Below are 7405 nucleotides of genomic sequence, written 5' to 3' on the forward strand. Positions count from 1 at the left end.
TTTTAATCAATATTTAAGATATAATATTATAATGATATATTATCTGAATATTATAGTTAAGTGCAGTTAGACATTTTTTTATGATATAAGTTGCAATTACCAAAGAAAAATGACAAGTGGGTAGGACACTTTTGTTGGATACATGAACTCTCAAAATGCTTGTATCTCTGTCTGCCACTGTTTATGTCTTAAGTACATATAAGAAATTTCAGGGGGTGAACATTTTATACATCAATGTGAGAAAAGGGCTTGGTTACCACACAACCAAAATAACTTTATATATATTATTTTTTTTTTTGGGGGGGGGGGAGGAGTGGGGCTTATGGTATATTTGGAGGCTAAGCTCCCGACTAATTCCACCAATGCTTATGTAAAAACTAAAAGGGCCTCTAAAATATCCTTGAACCGGGGCCTCAAAATTGTAATTGCGGCACTGTATATGAACTGTTATAATTTGTACTTTTAAAATTTAGAAGCAGCACCTCATATTTAATACGGTATACTGGACACTGGTATAACACGTTAGATAATAAGTATAATACTATATAAGCTAGATCCGTTGTTATCATGAATATTATGTCGTTATGTCATTATATAGATATAAATCTAACTTTTATTTTATTATACTTCATATCCATATAGGTATGTAAGTATGTTATGAAATAATTTTTATTTAGGAATAACACTAAATAATTTAAGTACTTCGAATTTAAACATTCACACATGCCAGTGAGTGGAGCCTCCACCTCAACCATAAAGCTGACACTGGTTATGATAGTAAAAATAGCAGTCCAAGGTATAATAATAAAATTATTAAATTTTTTTTATGAAAAGGTTAACACTATGACAATAATAAATATGCAGTAAGTGGTACCATTTATGGTTCCATCTAAACCCAACACGACGATTTGTAAGTCTTATCCCGTACCTCTACCGTCCAGTAAACATCGAAGCATATTACGTTTAATATGGAAAATGTTGTCAAATATGCAAATAAATTAAAATAAACAACAATTTATCAATTTAAATTAATTCAAAATACATAAACAAATAAAATAATAATTAATAGTAAATATAATGTGGAAGCCAAAACATGTATGCCGATAAGACAAATAATAACATTTATATTTATATTTATTGTTGTTTAGTCTTTAGATGCATGGATAATTCGTTGCGAGAAGTTGTTCCCTCACCACAACGCCATTATCACTTCAATTATCACTTATTTAGATCTAATTCAAACTTAATTTTTCGAATTTGGAACTTCATACATTTCCAATTAAAATTGTATGTCGGTTGGGGCATTTTAATGATAATTTATTAGGTTCTAATTTAAGGAGGGCTGTATCTGATATACTCATCTGAATCTCCGTCCAATACTGTTTAACGATGGATAGAAAGTAAATGAAATTTAAGAAATATAAGAATAATTGTATAATACAATATTTATTGAGGTGAAAATATCTATAGGTACGCGCCACCTACAAGAAAATGTATGGCTGTAATTTGTGTAAACAGACGAAACAAATGCAAGTTGCGATCATCTAATCTTAGAAACAACTTAACTAATTTCAATAAAAGTTATTAAAATTCTCAAGACTAGGATCGGTTTTTTAGATTTTTTTTAAACCATACTAAGCTTGTAAAGTGGCTCACGGCCTCACACATGAATTTATTTTTGGCTCACAAGTTAGGTAACTTAAATCGGTTCTGCTGATCACAAATATTGTATCTTGTACGTTTATAAGAAGTGGAATACCTATACGGGTATATGGTCATCTTAATGTATAGGATTTTCTAGGAATTATATATTCTAATATTCATTGTGCAAAAGGATAATTATCAAACTCAAGTACAAAAAATAACCAATAATGTTTAGCTTATTATATTTATATTTTATAAAAAAATCTATTTCTAATTCGATATATTATAATTTATAATTTAATATTGACTGTTGCCAATCAATCAAAAATATTATTTCAAGTATAATATATTCTAATCGGATCTATGAATGTATTGATTCTACAATGATGTGTTTTTTTTTGTGTGTCTTTCATCACCGTTGGGACTGTATTAACATTTAAATTTCCTTCCACAGTATGTTGTTCGATAGGAAAGTGAATCTAGTTGGTGGACTTAGAAGGTCAAATTTCCCAGTAGTTCTCAAAATAAATGGGAAAAAACAAAATAAAAATTAAGGAAAAACAGGAATTTTTACGCAAAATCGGTTTTTGACAAAATGGATTTTGGTTTTTTGTGTAACTATAAAATAAATACATGCAATTTTCACTATGAATGTCAATACAATTTTATTAGTTGGCTAAAAAAGCTTGGAAATGTAATACATGGCGCCTAATATATTGTTACAATAGCGTTTGAAAAATATTAAAAATCCTAAGCCACTGTTTTTTATTATGAGTATTTAAATTTCAAATCTTGACAAAATACGTAAAAACATAAAAGTTAGCAAATTATTTTGAATTATGAATTCATAAATTTTTTATTTTTAAATCTAAGTTTTGAAAATGTAATTCAAGATTTCTAATATGTTTGTCTAACTTTATCAATAAACACATGTAGACATACCGAATGAAATGCTTAACGGGCTGTTTATGTCGTCCTGTTTCGTTAGGTCGATTTTTTCGCAGACGAATATCACCAGCAGGCAGGCCACGTGGCAAATGAGGTAGTAACCGTGGACGTTTCGTAGGTAAGACAGTTTGGCGTACACGATCAGCGTGAGTATTCCGTGTCCGGTACGAACTGGTCTTTGTTGATAAGGTAAAGACTGCCATCCGTGGTCAACACGAACCCTTCGTCTATTTTGTCTCTGTGTAAAAAATTAAATTCTAAATAGTATGGTAGCACCGGATGGCCGTCATCCGCGTCTGTTTCATAGGCAGACATCGTGAACGGCTTCTTGCTCTGCTTGTACTCCAGACCACTGCACAGTGGCGTGTCTACGATGTTGGCGCCCTAGGTAAACAAATTTTGGCGCCCCTTTTTTTCTCAGTTTCCTTTCACTCATTGCCACAAAAAACTTTTAAGCCCCCTTCTTATTAAAAAATTTACTTTTTCTCTTTATTACATGTGATACCCCAAAATGTATATTTTTCCCCTTAGTGCACTTATACTCCCACTAGTTTAGAGAATAGTTTTATTTTACCATTACCATTCTATTAATTCCTAATAAGAAATCTGAAAGGGTCAACCTTTATAATGAATAACATAAATTATAATTTTAAATCTTAGAATATTTTTTTCCAAATTGTACTTATGACAATATAATAATAAAATACAAAAAAAAATATATGTATATATTGTATATAAATGGAAAGGATATAATTAGAAAAGATGAAATATACCAGATTAGTCAACAACGATTATATATTTGTGACAAATTAATGATTACATTTTACGATGAGCCTTCTGTAAGGCAAATTCTTTAATTACATCTTCATACTTAAGAGATGTGGTGATTTCAGATTCTATACTTAGAATAGCCAATGAATTGAGTCTATCGTCATCTATAGTTGATCTTAAGTACGATTTTATTATTTTTAGTGTACTAAAGGATCGTTTTGCAGAGCAATTTGATACTGGACAGCATAAAAATATACGTAATGCTATTTCAATATATGGATACAAACTAGAGATATTAGGATCTTGGTGTACGGAAAACAATTTCATTGTTTGGAATTCAAATCATAGGTAAACACTTCACCCATCAGCTGATCGAGTTTCGCTTCTATATTGTTCTATGATACCACCTTATACCACATAATACCACATGATATATAATAAAGAATTTATGATACAGGTTATCACTTATCAGTTATAACTAATATATTTTATCAATAAATCCAATTAAATAAAAATAAATTATTTTTATTTTTTATAACTTCATTTTGAAGACAATTTAACTTATAGCGATGGTGCCCCTTTAAGGGACTCAGAATTTGGCGCCCCGTGCAATTTCCGCCCATCCCCCCCTAGATACGGCACTGCCACTGCATGATATATTACACTCAATAATATACAATAAACCAGCCAACTACGAAAAAAAATAATTATTTATTTTAAGCATCATACATGGTGGTTATAGAATGAGTATAATATGTAACCAAAATCTTAAAGCTTAAATTTGATAATAATATATAAAATCCAACATGATATAAATAATAATAATAATTTATTACACAATAGTATAACAATATTTAGGCAACGAAAGCCAATATATTACAATTTTGTAACTATTACCCTCAATAATTTTTACCTACCCCAGTATGTTATAGTTACTGGGGCTAAATATATACTAGGATAATTTTGACATCCCCTAGCATCTAGCATCCTGTTGGAAAAAATTTTTTTTTCGTTGAATTCAAATTTAACACATCCTTTACAATGAACCACACGCCACCTACAGTACAGATCTCATTACAGGTCACATTCCCACTTTTTTATTTTTTATTTTATGAATATTATAATGTTTTTTTTTTTTTTTAAATAACGAAATTATATAAAATTTTAAACAATTATTGTTTTATAAACATTTTAAAACATGTACTTTTCTAACCAAAAAGGCAGAAATTCAAAACGTTCTATAACCAAAATTGACAAAACTTAGTTAGATATCGATTCTTATGGAAAAAAAAAATCGATAAATTAATCGAAATCGACATCATAGATCAAAACGTTGAACGTACCTACTATTTACCTGTCACAATTACTAGTAAATCTAAAACGAACTTTTTTCAGACATAAAAATGATACTCAGGAAATCAAAACATACAATTTTTTCAGTTTTACGACACAACGTACTATTCCCAGTTTTAAAAGAATACTCACCAATTATTATTTATACCAGAACAAAATATTTCAAAACGTAGTTTTATGTTATGCCAAAAATTACTATTACATACCCGTGTTGTAGGCATGAATATTTCTAGGATAGTAAAATAGTTAATCCAAAACATATTAAAATTTAATTTTAAATATAAGTCTAAAATATTTAACACATTTAAATCGTTACACATATAAATAATATATTACTAAATAATAAATATAAATAATTTTCTTCAAAATTATTGTCTATTTATAAGTAGTTTGTTTTTATTGGAAATGTTAAAGATACAGAAAATCGTTTCTCCTGAAAAATCAGTATTTTTACAACAGTACGTTTTGGATTTTCCCTCAATAATTGTTATCAATATTTAATTCCCTTAGTCTGAACATTTTTACTATGTTTCTCAATCAATTTAACAACACCTGAAATACCTACAATATAATATGTGTACTGCATTACGATATAAATTGAATTACAACTAAAGTTCAGAGCTTCAAACATTTGTAATTTTCAAAAAATATTTATGAAATAAACTTTTTTCGAAAAAAATAGTCTGACAAAAAAGTCAAAAGTAGTTGTTTTATAATTCTTAATTATTTTTAAAATATATTTGTATTATTGTTGTTGATGTGAGGTTGTACAATTTTAAAATTTTAAAATTGAAATAATTGTTATAAAAGAAGTAGGTACATACATCTAATTGATTTATTATTATTAATATTAACACAAATTAATTATAAATTTAATAATTTCGATTTATAATTATAAATGTTAATACATATTAATTAGAGATTGTTTATTGATACAATATAAATACTAGTATAGTAGTATTTATAATCAATGGTCATATATATAAAATGTTTATTCATGAAAAGTACTCACATACACAAATATATAGGAAGATTAAATGGTTTAGATTGCATTTTCAACGAATAGTGAGTCCACTGTAAATTTGGTTTTGCTAAATCTTGAAGGATATGGTTAATCTTATTCTCATTTTTATTATATCATAATATATCTTAAAACTACAGTTGATCTGAAGAGTGATTTAACACCATGGTTGAATGTAAAATTTGCAACGTTATTTTTAATAAATATATAAAATAATAATTAATAATAATAAATGCAACAATATTATAATTCTAGTTCAAAATGTATTTGTGTAAAAATAAAATTTCAATTTATCAATAATAATAAAAATAAATAGCTCATAAATCAAGCATGCTAATTGTATATAAAATGTAGTTAATTAATATTAATTATGATAACTTATTAGAATAAATTATTATTTTATAAATATGGATATACATACGTGTTTGATTATGAAATTGCAGGGAGCACAAAACTTGTTGCTTATATTTTCTTATATGATACTTTTTTTTTTTAGTTTATTGGAAATGATCATTAAAAATCAAGAAAAATATCAATAAAGCAATTAAAAATTGCTTTGTGATTACTTATATATAGGATAGGATTTTTAAATAAATATACACTATATATTTAGGCTAAAGATAAAAAAAATGAGTATAATAAACCATACCAGCTAATATAAAATTTGATAGATCATATTTTTTGATTATTAACTCTTATTTTATTTTTATAAAAAGCACAATACAAAAAAAAACGTAATTTTTAAAGGCACTAAAATAATGATTTTTTTATGCTCTAGAGTCTTAAAAATATATAATATAATAATATCTACATTATATATACATATTGCATTTAGAAATCATTACAACATTTATGAGCACTGCCCAATGCCACTTTTATGACGACCCATAGATATTGTTAACTTGTGTCGACTCTCTGTGATTTATAATAACCTCTAAACTTTTTCCATAAGACCATAATAATTTTGCGCTTGTCCACAAATATAATAAATATAAATACTACTTGTAGACTGCTAGCTGCATAAATAATGTGCCATTTGGTCCCTTTTCTTTGTAAGAAAATGATAGTAATGTAAGAAAATACGGGATTCCCATAACCAGATATAGTTTGATGATCATTACAAAATTATCAAAAATTAAAAATTAAAAGTTATTTTAAGTCAAATGAAACGATTTTAAATATCTTCTGATCAATAAATCAAAAATTGTTTAGAACATTTATATTAACTAATAGAAAATATCGAAACTACTACCTTTAAGTTTATCAACATTTTAATTTAGTAATAACGTCATATTATCTGTATAATATTTCAAGATATATTATAGTACAAGTAAAAAATATAGACTTTTTTTATTATCTACATATTTTTAGACGCTTATCATTTATCTTGTGAATGACTTCACAAAAATCAATGTTTTATTTAGTAAATAATGTTTAAATAATGAATAATTGTATTATTATGAGATACCAAAAGTAGTAAACAGACTATATTAGGTATGTCCCCTATGTGAATTGCTAGTACCCTACTGTATTCTTAATTATAAACGTATTCATACATATAAATACACCTTGTAAACTGCTAATTGCATAAATAATGTACCGTATATCCCCTTTAATTTTTAATATAATAGATAGTAGCGTAAGAAAATATGTGATTCCCATAATCAG

The 7405-nt window shown here is 26.7% G+C and overlaps 1 protein-coding gene across 1 annotated transcript in view; it reads left to right on the forward strand.

Moving 5' to 3' along the window:
- Positions 1-7405, forward strand: part of LOC115034408 (G-protein coupled receptor Mth2-like) — a 161282-nt gene that overhangs the window by 59466 nt on the left and 94411 nt on the right. The window lies entirely within an intron of this gene.

The sequence above is a fragment of the Acyrthosiphon pisum genome, chromosome X (assembly GCF_005508785.2).
Source record: "Acyrthosiphon pisum isolate AL4f chromosome X, pea_aphid_22Mar2018_4r6ur, whole genome shotgun sequence".
Lineage (NCBI taxonomy): Eukaryota > Metazoa > Arthropoda > Insecta > Hemiptera > Aphididae > Acyrthosiphon > Acyrthosiphon pisum.